This window comes from Nicotiana tomentosiformis, chromosome 6 (genome assembly GCF_000390325.3).
Source record: "Nicotiana tomentosiformis chromosome 6, ASM39032v3, whole genome shotgun sequence".
Classification (NCBI taxonomy): Eukaryota; Viridiplantae; Streptophyta; class Magnoliopsida; order Solanales; family Solanaceae; genus Nicotiana; species Nicotiana tomentosiformis.
In genome coordinates, this window is record NC_090817.1 from 3,652,600 (window position 1) to 3,666,947 (window position 14,348).

The following is a 14,348-nucleotide window of genomic DNA, read 5'->3' on the forward strand; positions in this document are numbered from 1 at the left end:
GGTCTTAAGATGTTTGCTGGAAATGCATATGTGAATATCACTATAACTTACCTCCTACTAGATAGTGATGGTACAACAACAACAACGACAGTAAAATTTTACTAGTCGGGTCTAAGGAGGGTAGCAATATAATGCAGAAAGACACTGAACGAAAAAGAATATGATATTTCCTTAAACGGTAGATGTGATATTCAACATGGAACAAGGGAGTTTCTTTTTGTTTTTATCTTTCTAACAGTAACTAGCGTTTTTTCTTTGGATATGCTAAGTATTAACAACAACTGGAACTCTCAAGTCTAAGATAAACTACCGATGAAAAATGCAGGCTTACTTTCCCACAAGAATTCTTGTAGGACATTGAGTGATTAACAAGTTGATGATAAATAAGCTTATTTCTCTCTTTGTTTTTCACATTTTAAGAGGCTGTTTTTGGGATTTCAAACAAAAAAGGAAGCAAAGCTAATTTTGAAGTTTAAGGATAAAACTTAGTGGGGTATAAGAGACAACTTGAATTTGGAATAGTTGTAAATGTCTAGAGTCTACAATCTGGAAACAACTCAATTTATTTTAGTTCCTGTGTTATAACAGTTCGACCGTTGGTTCGGATACCTTTCTCTTTCTTTGAACCGTTTTGAAGGGTCCATCTCATTGAGCTCATTTGCTAACAACTCCAATCTTGAGGTTCTCGAACTTGATAGCCTTAACAAGGAGTTGCATGTAGACACAGAAAATACACCCTGGAAACCTCTATTTCAGCTAAAAGTCCTAAGATTATCGAACTGCAAAATCAATGAGCCGACTAGATCTATTCCGAGCTTTCTTATGAATTAAGAGTTGTTAACCTCAGTTACAATGCTATGGTTGGAGAGGTTCCCGCTTGGTTGTTGCGGAAGCCAAATGTATATAGTGTGAATGAGTCGCAACTACTATAAGAAAAATTATGACAACCACTAAATAATAAACAAGACAATAAGACAATAAAAAAAGAACACCAGAATTTACGAGGTTCGGCCAATTTTGCCTACTTCCTCGGACACAATCAATATTTTATTCCACTCCAAAATTACAAGTGAAATAATACTAAAGAGAGAAGATACAAATGCCTTAAGAAGATAAAAAGGCAAATGAGAGGTGTACATTAATCCTAAACATTAGGCCTCCTTTTATAGGGTGAAATTCCCATTCAAAATTGTCATCCACCGATGTGGGACTTTTGACAATTTCAACAAATCTCCACCTTGGCAAAATTCCACATCTTCAATTTTCTCTCAATAACAAATTTTGGTTGTGTCTTCATCTTCAATCTTTAGTGTTCAACAATGTTGATCAAATCCAAACAATGTTGAAACTTGACCGCAGTCACCACTTTTGTCAGCATATCAGTATGGTTCTCCGTAGTATGAATTTTCTTCACCGTGACTCCACCTTCTTCTATGATTTCTCGTACGAAATGATACCGAACATCAATGTGTTTCGTCCTTGCATGATAAACTTGGTTCTTCACTAATTGAATAGCACTTTGACTATCACAAAAAATTGTAATATTTTTTGTTCAATACCAAGCTCCTTTAGCAACCCCTGAAGCCAAATTGCCTCCTTCACAGCCTCTGTAATAGCCATGTACTCTGCCTCTGTTGTAGACAAAGCAACTGTTGACTGCAAAGTAGACTTCCAACTAACTGGTGCTTTTGCAAAAGTAAACACATAACCAGTAGTTGACCTTCGTTTGTCCAGATCACCCGCAAAATCTGAGTCACAATATCCAACTACAGACCGATTGCCTTCCTGCTCAAAAACTAACCCAACATCTACAGTACTATGAATATACCGTAGAATCCATTTCACAGCTTGCCAATGCTCCTTTCCTGGATTATGCATATATCTGCTAATAACTCCAACGGCTTGTGAAATGTCAGGTCTCGTACAAACCATTGCATACATCAAGCTACCAACAACATTTGCGTATGGTACCCTTGACATATACTCCTGTTCAGTTTCATCCTTTGGCGACATAGTAGTACTTAGCTTAAAATGGGGAGCAAGTGGCGTACTAATTGGCTTAGTCTTCTTATCTATGCCAAAACGCTTTAGTACTCTCTTCAAATATTCTTTCTGAGATAAACAGAGTTTCTTTGTACGTCTATCTCTTATTATCTCCATGCCAAGAATTTTCTTTGCCTCACCCAGATCCTTCATCTCGAACTCCTCCTTCAGTTGAATCTTCAACTTATCAATTTCTTCCGAATTCTTGGAAGTTATCAACATATCATCAACATATAGGAGAAGATATACAAAGGAACCATCATTAAGTTTGCGCAAATACACACAATGATCGTATTTGCTTCTCTTGTACCCTTGCCGCAACATAAACTTGTCAAATCGCTTGTACCATTGTCTAGAAGATTGTTTCAATCCGTGCAATGATTTTTCAAGTTTGCATACCATATTTTCTTTTCCAGCAACTTTGAATCCTTCTGGCTGAGTCATGTAGATTTTCTCCTCCAAGTTTTCATGTAAAACGCAGTTTTTACATCCATCTGAACTAGTTCCAAATCCAACTGTGCTACCAAAGCCAACATAATTCTAATGGAGGAATATTTTACAACTGGAGAAAAATACTTCATTGTAATCAATTCCCTCCTTTTGGGCATATCCTTTGCCACCAATCTTGCTTTGTAGCGAACATCTTCTTGGTTAGGAAATCCTTCTTTCTTTGCAAATACCCATTTGCACCCAATTGCTTTTTTTCCCTTCGGGAGATTGGCCAATTTCCATGTATGATTCTGATGAAGGGACTGCATTTCTTCATTAATGGCAATCCTCCACTTATCTTCTTTTGAACTTTGGATTGCGTCTTTATAAGTGGTAGGAACACCATCAGCTACAATTGAGGTTGCACAAGCAACCGTCTCTATGAGACGAACAAGTTTCGTTATTGTCCTTTTTGGCCTGTTGGTTGCTATTTATTCAAGTTGTTGTCGAGGTTCCTGAGTTGGAATCTCCCTCTCTCCTGGCTCTTCTTCCAGAGGGTAATCTTCATTTGTTTCCTCTTCTGCTTCTTGCGTAGGAAAAATAAATTTTTTCTCAAACTCCACCTGCTTTGATACACCACCAGTTTGTTTGACATCTTCAACTGTCACCTTATCTGTTATGGCAGATTCATCAAAGCTAACATCTCTGCTGAATATAATATTCCTTGTCTCTGGACACCATAAGCGGTATCCTTTGACTCCAGAAGTAATTCCCATAAATATAGCCTTCTTTGCTCTCGGATCCAATTTTGACTCTTTCACATGATAGTATGTAATTGAGCCAAACACGTGCAAAGAGTCATAATCTACAGCAGGTTTTCTATACCATTTTTCAAATGGTGTCTTGCCATCAATAGCAGCAGATGGTAGACGATTAATGAGGTGGCATGCATATGTAATTGCCTCAGCCCAAAATTCTTTGCCCAAGCCAGCATTGGATAACATACACCGTACCTTCTGCAGTAAAGTCCGGTTCATACATTCTGCCACTCCATTCTGTTGTGGTGTATGTCTGACAGTGAAGTGTCGGACGATGCCATCATTTTCACAAACCTTATTGAAATGATCATTTTTGTATTCACCTCCATTGTCTGTGCGAATACACTTGATCCTCCTGCCCGTTTGATTCTCCACCATCGTCTTCCATTTGAGAAAAATTCCCAACACTTCATCTTTCCTCTTCATTGCATATACCCACACTCTTCGGGAAAAATCATCAACAAAGGTTACAAAATAGTGCTTCCCACCCAATGAAGGTGTTTTGGAAGGACCCCAAATATCAGAGTGTACATAATCCAAAATGCCTTTAGTATTATAGATCGTTGTACCAAATTTAACCCTTGTCTGTTTTCCTTTGACACAATGCTCGCAAAACTCCAAGTTGCAAGTCTTTACGCCTTTTAACAATCCTTGATTAGATAGAGCTTTCAAGGATTTTCCTCTAGCATATCCCAAGCGCATGTGCCATAGCCTGGTTGCTTCTGCCTCTTTGTCATCACTGGATGTCACTGTTGCTGTCCCAATAACTGTACTACCACGATAGCGGTACATATTATTGTTCTTCCGATTGGCCTTCATTACCACTAGTGCACCAGAGCATATTCTCATCACTCCATTTTCTGCAATGATTTTGAACCCTTTTGATTCTAGGGCTCCCACAGAGATGGGATTCTTCTTCAAACCCGGTACATATCGAACATCTGTTAATGTTCTGATCATTTCATCATGGCTCCTTAATCTTATTGAACCAATGCCATATGAGGTAAGAGGGCTGTTATCCGCTGTGTGAATGACTCCATATTCTCCTTCTTGAAAATTCACGAACTAGTCCTTGTTGGGACACATATAATAGCTACAAGCCGAGTCCATCAACCATATGTCTAATGATGTTGATAACTCTGTTGTAACTAATGAGAAGTCTAAATCATCACAATCAGCTACATTTGAATCTATAATGGCATTTCTATTGTTATATCTGGCCTTATTCTTCAACTTCGGACAGTCTTTCTTCCAGTGCCCCTTTTCTCGACAAAAGGCACATTCATCTTTGCTGGGTCTAGATCTCGATTTGGATATTCCCTTCCTAGTCCTCGTTTGATTTTGAGGACGCCCCCTCACAATTAGTGCTTCTCCTTCTCCGCCCTTCTGTTTTTCTCCCTTTCTTTGTTCATAGCTGTACAAAGCCGAACAAACTTCTCTAAGAGAAATTTCGTCATTTCCATGGAGTAGAGTAGTTTCAAGGTGCTCGTACTCATTAGGAAGTGACCCCAACAACATCAAGGCCAAGTCACCATCATCAAAAGTTGCATCCATATTTTGCAAATCTGTGACCAACTTATTGAAACTGGTGATATGTTCATTCATTGTGGTACCAGGAACATAGGTGAAGCGAAACAGTCTCTTCTTCATGTATAATTTATTTTGACTGTTTTTCTTCAAAAATTTATCTTCCAGTGCTTTCCATAATTTACTTGCAGAAGTTTCCTTTGTGTATGGATATTTCTGCTCTCTAGCAAGGTAGGATCGAATGGTACCGCAAGCAACACGATTGATAATTTTTCAATCTTCTTCTCCAATAACATCTGGCTTCTTTTCTTCAATGGCAAGATCTAGCCCTTGTTGAAAAAAAACATCTAGAACCTCGCCTTGCCACATCCCAAAATGTCCTGACCCGTCAAAAATTTCTACCGTAAATTTTGCATTTGACACAATTTTTGTCATAAGCGAAGATGCCAACGGTGACGTATTATTGACACTTGATGTAGATTTTTCTTGTTTATTGTCTTCCATTTTGACACAAATATTATTTAGTAGCTGACGACATAAATCAAGATTATTTCCTTTCTGGTGTGGAAGATCAGACTAAGCTGCAACCACAGAGCATACTCAGACAGAACCTTGACTCAGTTACCAAGATAGATCTTTTCTGATGTGGAAGATCAGACTATGCTGCAACCATAGAGCATACTTAGACAGTACCTTGGCTCTGATACCAATTGTTGCGGAAGCCAAATGTATATAGTGTGAATAAGTCACAACTATTATACCAAAAATTATGACAACCACTAAATAATAAACAAGACAATAAGACAACAATAAAAGAACACCAGAATTTACGAGGTTTGGCCAATTTTGCCTACTTCCTCGGACACAATCAATATTTTATTCCACTCCAAAATTACAAGTGAAATAATACTAAAGAGAGAAGATACAAATGCCTTAAGAAGATAAAAAAGGCAAATGAGAGGTGTACATTAATCCTAAACATTAGGCCTCCTTTTATAGGGTGAAATTCCCATTCAAAATTGTCATCCACCGATGTGGGACTTTTGACAATTTCAACAATGGTTACTGAATAACAACACAAGATTGGAGTTCCTTAGTCTTGCAGAAAACTCATTCACGGGTCAATTTGTGTTAACTGCTGATTTTAAAATCTTGATTTGTTTTGGCTTGATATGTGGAAGAATGATATTCAAGGCCCGCTTCCATCATCTATTGGCCATATTCTCCCAAATTTGCAGTATTTGAACATGTCTAGAAACTCCTTTCATGGTAGTATTCCTCCTTCAATCGGCAACATGAGTAAGTTGTATTCATTGGATCTGTCGAGCAACAATTTCACTGGAGATCGAATTACCTGAACATTTTATTATGGGCTGCAAGGAATTGACTACTCTGAAGCTTTCACATAATAATCTGCAGGGCTAATTATTTCCCAGAAAATGGAACCTTATATCGGTCCGGTTCTTGTATTTGGATAATAATCACTTTTCAGAACAGTTGTTACCTGGACTTCTTACAAGCTCCTCGTTGAGACTGTTGGATCTAAGCAATAACTCGATCTCGGGAAAACTACCTGATTGGATAGGGGAAAACTACCTCCTTGTTTCAATCTGTCATCACTAAGATATTTACACCTTCAAGGAAATAAACTCTCAGGATCTTTGCCGAGAGCTCTCTATATATCATCTTCCCTCGTGACACTGGATATGAGGGATAATAAACTATCGGGGGAAATTCCAAAGTGGATCAGTGTACTATCAAATTTGAGGAATCTTTTATTAAAGGGAAACGGCTTTGTAGGTTCCATTCCTTTTCAGCTATGTCAGCTTAAAAACATCAGCATACTAGATCTTTCTTCATAGACTTTCTGGTCCGGTACCTTCGTGTTTGAATGATATATAATTTAGTCAGAAGAAAGCAAATGATCAAATATTTGAGTCTGATGTATATGGGTGGACAAGTTATCGATCCTTCAGGTTGTACGAATATCAAAGCATACTTGGCGTAAACCAATATGTTGAAGCTGGATTTTACTCATCAGTTGTGGCAGAAGAAATAGATTTTTTGTCAAAGAGTAGGTCTGAATCATACACAGGAAATATCTTGTATTTCATGTCAGGGATCGATCTTTCTATGAATAAGTTGGCAGGTCCAATTCCTCCTGAACTTGGATTCCTAAGTGATATTCATACTCTAAATTTATCACATAATCAAATGAATGGATCCATTCCAAGGACATTTTCCAACTTGAAGCAAATACAAAGCTTGTGTTGAAATTGTCAAAAGTACCACATCGGTGGATGACAATTTTGAATGGGAATTTCACTCTATAAAAGGAGGCCTAAATGTTTAGGATTTAATACACCTCTCATTTGCCTTTTATCTTCTTAAGGCATTTGTATCTTCTCTCTTTAGTATTATTTCACTTGTAATTTTGGAATGGAATAAAATATTGATTGTGTCTGAGGAAGTAGGCAAAATTGGCCGAACCTCATAAATTCTGGTGTTCTTTTATTGTTGTCTTATTGTCTTGTTTATTATTTAGTGGTTGTCATAATTTTTGGTATAGTAGTTGTGACTCATTCACACTATATACATTTGGCTTCCGCAACAATTGGTATCAAAGGCAAGGTACTGTCTAAGTATGCTCTGTGGTTGCAGCATAGTTTGATCTTCCACATCAGAAAAGATCTATCTTGGTAACTGAGTCAAGGTTCTGTCTGAGTATGCTCTGTGGTTGCAGCTTAGTCTGATCTTCCACACCAGAAAGGAAATAATCTTGATTTGTGTCGTCAGCTACTAAATAATATTTGTGTCAAAATGGGAGACAGTAAACAAGAAGAATCTACATCAAGTGTCAATAATACGTCATCGTTGGCATCTTCGCTTATGACAAGAATTGTGTCAAATGCGAAATTTGCGGTAGAAATTTTTGACGGGTCAGGACATTTTGGGATGTGGCAAGGCGAGGTTCTAGATGTTCTTTTTCAACAAGGGCTAGATCTTGCCATTGAAGAAAAGAAGCCAGATGTTATTGGAGAAGAAGATTGAAAAATTATCAATCGTGTTGCTTGCGGTACCATTCGATCCTACCTTGCTAGAGAGGAGAAATATCCATACACAAAGGAAACTTTTGCAAGTAAATTATGGAAAGCACTGGAGGATAAATTTTTGAAGAAAAACAGTCAAAATAAATTGTACATGAAGAAGAGACTGTTTCGCTTCACCTATGTTCCTGGTACCACAATGAATGAACATATCACCAGTTTCAATAAGTTGGTCACAGATTTGCAAAATATGGATGCAACTTTTGATGATGGTGACTTGGCCTTGATGTTGTTGGGGTCACTTCCTAATGAGTACGAGCACCTTGAAACTACTCTACTCCATGGAAATGACGAAATTTCTCTTAGAGAAGTTTGTTCGGCTTTGTACAGCTATGAACAAAGAAAGGGAGAAAAACAGAAGGGCGGAGAAGGAGAAGCACTAATTGTGAGGGGGCGTCCTCAAAATCAAACGAGGACTAGGAAGGGAATATCCAAATCGAGATCTAGACCCAGCAAAGATAAATGTGCCTTTTGTCGAGAAAAGGGGCACTGGAAGAAAGACTGTCCGAAGTTGAAGAATAAGGCGAGATATAACAATGAAAATGCCATTATGGATTCAAATGTAGCTGATTGTGATGATTTAGACTTCTCATTAGTTACAACAGAGTTATCAACATCATCAGACATATGGTTGATGGACTCGGCTTGTAGCTACCATATGTGTCCCAACAAGGACTGGTTCGTGAATTTTCAAGAAGGAGAATATGGAGTCATCCACACAGCGGATAACAGCCCTCTTACCTCATATGGCATTGGTTCAATAAGATTAAGGAGCCATGATGGAATGATCAGAACATTAACAGATGTTCGATATGTACCGGGTTTGAAGAAGAATCTCATCTCTGTGGGAGCCCTAGAATCAAAAGGGTTCAAAATCATTGCAGAAAATGGAGTGATGAGAATATGCTCCGGTGCACTAGTGGTAATGAAGGCCAATCGGAAGAACAATAACATGTACTGCTATCGTGGTAGCACAGTTATTGGGACAGCAACAGTGACATCCAGTGATGACAAAGAGGCAGAAGCAACCAGGCTATGGCACATGCGCTTGGGACATGCTGGAGGAAAATCCTTGAAAGCTTTATCTAATCAAGGATTGTTAAAAGGCGTAAAGACTTGCAACTTGGAGTTTTGCGAGCATTGTGTCAAAGGGAAACAGACAAGGGTTAAATTTGGTACAGAGATCCATAATACTAAAGGCATTTTGGATTATGTACACTCTGATGTTTGGGGTACTTCCAAAACACCTTCATTGGGTGGGAAGCACTATTTTGTAACCTTTGTTGATGATTTTTTCCGAAGAGTGTGGGTGTATACAATGAAGAGGAAAGATGAAGTGTTGGAAATTTTTCTCAAATGGAAAACGATGGTGGAGAATCAAACAGGTAGGAGGATCAAGTGTATTCGCACAGACAATGGAGGTGAATACAAAAATGATCATTTCAATAAGGTCTGTGAAAATGATGGCATCGTCCGACACTTCACTGTCAGACATACACCACAACAGAATGGAGTGGCAGAACGTATGAACCGGACTTTATTGGAGAAGGTACGGTGTATGTTGTCCAATACTGGCTTGGGCAAAGAATTTTGGGCTGAGGCAATTACATATGCATGCCACTTCATTAATTATCTACCATCTGCTGCTATTGATGGCAAGACACTATTTGAAAAATGGTATGGAAAACCTGCTGTAGATTATGACTCTTTGCACGTGTTTGGCTCAATTGCATACTATCATGTGAAAGAGTCAAAATTGAATCCGAGAGCAAAGAAGGCTATATTTATGGGGATTACTTCTGGAGTCAAAGGATACCGTTTATGGTGTCCAGAGACAAGGAATATTATATTCAGCAGAGATGTTAGCTTTGATGAATCTGCCATAACAGATAAGGTGACAGTTGAAGATGTCAAACAAACTGGTGGTGCATCAAAGCATGTGGAGTTTGAGGGAAAATTTATTTTTCCTACACAAGAAGCAGAGGAGGAAACTCATGAAGATTACCCTCTGGAAGAAGAGCCAGTAGAAAGGGAGATTCCAACTCAGGAACCTCGACAACAACTTGAATCAATAGCAACCAGCAGGCCAAAAAGGACAATAACGAAACCTGTTCGTCTCATAGAGACGGTTGCTTGTGCAACCTCAATTGTAGCTGATGGTGTTCCTACCACTTATAAAGATGCAATCCAAAGTTCAGAAGAAGATAAGTGGAGGATTGCCATGAATGAAGAAATGCAGTCCCTTCATCAGAATCATACATGGAAATTGGCCAATCTCCCGAAGGGAAAGAAAGCAATTGGGTGCAAATGGGTATTTGCAAAGAAAGAAGGATTTCCTAACCAAGAAGATGTTCGCTACAAAGCAAGATTGGTGGCCAAAGGATATGCTCAAAAGGAGGGAATTGATTACAATGAAGTATTTTCTCCAGTTGTAAAACATTCCTCCATTAGAATTATGTTGGCTTTGGTAGCACAGTTGGATTTGGAACTAGTTCAGATGGATGTAAAAACTGCATTTTTACATGGAAACTTGGAGGAGAAAATCTACATGACTCAGCCAGAAGGATTCAAAGTTGCTGGAAAAGAAAATATGGTATGCAAACTTGAAAAATCGTTGTACGGATTGAAACAATCTTCTAGACAATGGTACAAGCGATTTGACAAGTTTATGTTGCGGCAAGGGTACAAGAGAAGCAAATACGATCATTGTGTGTATTTGCGCAAACTTAATGATGGTTCCTTTGTATATCTTCTCCTATATGTTGATGATATGTTGATAACTTCCAAGAATTCGGAAGAAATTGATAAGTTGAAGATTCAACTGAAGGAGGAGTTCGAGATGAAGGATCTGGGTGAGGCAAAGAAAATTCTTGGCATGGAGATAATAAGAGATAGACGTTCAAAGAAACTCTGTTTATCTCAGAAAGAATATTTGAAGAGAGTACTACAACGTTTTGGCATAGATAAGAAGACTAAGCCAATTAGTACGCCACTTGCTCCCCATTTTAAGCTAAGTACTACTATGTCGCCAAAGGATGAAACTGAACAGGAGTATATGTCAAGGGTACCATACGCAAATGTTGTTGGTAGCTTGATGTATGCAATGGTTTGTACGAGACCTGACATTTCACAAGCCGTTGGAGTTATTAGCAGATATATGCATAATCCAGGAAAGGAGCATTGGCAAGCTGTGAAATGGATTCTACGGTATATTCATAGTACTGTAGATGTTGGGTTAGTTTTTGAGCAGGAAGGCAATCGGTCTGTAGTTGGATATTGTGACTCAGATTTTGCGGGTGATCTGGACAAACGAAGGTCAACTACTGGTTATGTGTTTACTTTTGCAAAGGCACCAGTTAGTTGGAAGTCTACTTTGCAGTCAACAGTTGCTTTGTCTACAACAGAGGCAGAGTACATGGCTATTACAGAGGCTGTGAAGGAGGCAATTTGGCTTCAGGGGTTGCTAAAGGAGCTTGGTATTGAACAAAAAAATATTATAATTTTTTGTGATAGTCAAAGTGCTATTCAATTAGCGAAGAACCAAGTTTATCATGCAAGGACGAAGCACATTGATGTTCGGTATCATTTCGTACGAGAAATCATAGAAGAAGGTGGAGTCATGGTGAAGAAAATTCATACTACGGAGAACCCTGCTGATATGCTGACAAAAGTGGTGACTGCGGTCAAGTTTCAACATTGTTTGGATTTGATCAACATTGTTGAACACTAAAGATTGAAGATGAAGACACAACCAAAATTTGTTATTGAGAGAAAATTGAAGATGTGGAATTTTGCCAAGGTGGAGATTTGTTGAAATTGTCAAAAGTACCACATCGGTGGATGACAATTTTGAATGGGAATTTCACTCTATAAAAGGAGTCCTAATGTTTAGGATTTACTACACCTCTCATTTGCCTTTTATCTTCTTAAGGCATTTGTATCTTCTCTTTTTAGTATTATTTCACTTGTAATTTTGGAGTGGAATAAAATATTGATTGTGTCCGAGGAAGTAGGCAAAATTGACCGAACCTCGTAAATTCTGGTGTTCTTTTATTGTTGTCTTATTGTCTTGTTTATTATTTAGTGGTTGTCATAATTTTTGGTATAGTAGTTGTGACTCATTCACACTATATACATTTGGCTTCCGCAACAGCTTGGACTTATACGACAATAAGCTGAGTGGTGAAATTCCTTCGGATTTGGTTCAGTTAAACTTTCTATCAGTCTTCTCAGTGGCAAACAACAATTTATCAGGACGTACACGGATAGGAAGGCTCAGTTTGCAACCTTTGAAGCGAGCACCTACGAAGGCAATCCTTTCCTTTGTGGATTACCTCTCGAGGAAAACTGCAGAAGGAGCACTGCAGTATCAGATCCAAATCCAGGAGAAAATAATCTGTTCAAAGATTCATTTTTGGAAACTTTTGTTCCATCATGCATTGTGGCATTCCTAGGAGTTGTTGCTTTTATTTACTTCAACCCCAGTTGCAGAATGCTTTTTCAGTTTGTTGAAGCAAAACTCTTATCTTCCAGAGAGATTTGCCTAGTTATTTACTGTACATGATGAAAAAAGTAACTGAGTGTGTGCAAGATTATAGAAAGAAAATTAAAGCATACTACTTTTTATGACATATATTTGGCAATTTAACAGCATCTTCTCGGAGCTCTGTGTTTATTTCTACCCATGCATGTGTGAAAATGTTATATTTCAATCTTCATTATACTGATAATTTAAAGGTGAGTTTTTTTTTTTTTTAATTTTTAATTTTGCTGCTTTTATTGTTTACAAGAATCTACCCAAAATTGTCTCTTGAAAAGTTTTTCAATTGAAGAAGAGACTTAGAAACAAATAATCATGAGCATTGTGACTTGTGAAAAATAATACAAATAGATTTGGTTTCTCCTCCTTTTAACCATCCAAGAGTTAAATTGCAACAGTATTTCATTTGTATCAGGTAAAAGAAAGGGAAAGAAAAGATATTTTGTACGAGACAGGGCAAAGGATTATCAAGTTTCACTCTACCTGCTGTCTTGTTTCCCCAGTGCAATATATATCCAGTTGAAGATGTTACGATGGTATTTAGCTTTTCTCCATATTGTTTTTATCTCATCCACAGCTTGCAGAATAGTCCTCTTGTGTGGTTTTTAGCGTCTTCTTAACATTGCACAAAGCGGTATTTTTTGGGTTATATTTATCAATGATTGTTTGGGACTGAGGCGTTGTTTGTTGTTGTGGTTGTTGTATTTACCGGTTGATCTGTGACTTCTAAGAAAGATTGGTTCTCATATTGGTGCTCGCCACTGATTTGATTTAAATGCATGTAAGGAGTTAAAGCATATATGCATATTCAATTTTCACCAATGTTGCAATTTGTTTGCCAGAGGTTTGTCCAGCATTTTGGTTGCTTTCAAAAGCTTGCCTGCCCCCCATCAGCTAAGGAGCAGCAATTCTCTAATCAAGATTCAATTTGAATTCAGCCACCATCCTTTCTTAGCCAGTGCCATTGTGAAAAGATTTTGAAGAGTGTAACGTCTGCATACATCCAGACTCTACCTATGGAATCATACTGAGTATGTTGATTTTACGAGAAAGAGTGTCTGGAAAAGTGTAATTTCATAGCTTATTAGAATACTAGAATTAACAAAAAGACTAAGACATTTCAAGAGGCAATTCATTTATATTTTACTTTTAGTTCAAGTCTTATCCTGGTGATTTGTGACATAAACTATCCAAAATGCAACTCAAATCGCCGGATAATCCAAAAGTTTTGAAGCATTTACAAGAATACATAAAACCCTTAAAAGTAATTAGTAGAACTTGATGAAATGAGTTATGTGAAGTCAAGTTATTTGGTAACTAAATCTTGATTAACTCTTACTTTGGTTATCTTTGAATGGCTATTAGCAATGCAATACGATATTAAAATGACCTTTTTCATCTCCTATTCTTTCTTTTCACCATGGGTTTGCATGTTCGATAGAATTCAGGGCTTCTGACTGAATTTTATAGGGGTGTACATAGGTCGGGTTGGTTCGGATTTTGCAATTACCAAACCAAACCAATTGTATCGGGTTATTAAATCTATAAACCAAACCAAACCAACCAATATCGGATTTTTCAATATCGGGTTTTCTCGGGTTTCTCGGGTTTTTCGGATTTTTTTTCTCGATAAACTTGTGCTCCAAATATTTCTATAGTCCTAAATACAATTTTACCGATAACAACCATGTCTTTATTTTTTAGCGTTGACCTCAACTATGCTAGTCAATAGGTTATATGGTTCCACTTTATAAAGGTCTCTACTTTATAAATTATTTTTCACTTTACACCAAAATGCTAATAAAAGCTTAAAGCAATTGACCTGTCCAACTTCAATTGAACCTTAGATAAACAATTAGAAAGACCAGGTTGGAGTATCATGGA

General features: G+C 37.7%; 1 long non-coding RNA gene across 1 annotated transcript; it reads left to right on the forward strand.

Annotated features, from left to right (window-relative positions):
• Positions 1-12,672: 12,672 nt before the first annotated feature.
• LOC138893260 (uncharacterized) lies at positions 12,673-13,622 on the forward strand. The gene is made up of 2 exons (XR_011408300.1): positions 12,673-13,000; positions 13,307-13,622. It is a non-coding gene; the product is annotated as an uncharacterized lncRNA (long non-coding RNA).
• The last annotated feature ends 726 nt before the right edge of the window (positions 13,623-14,348 follow it).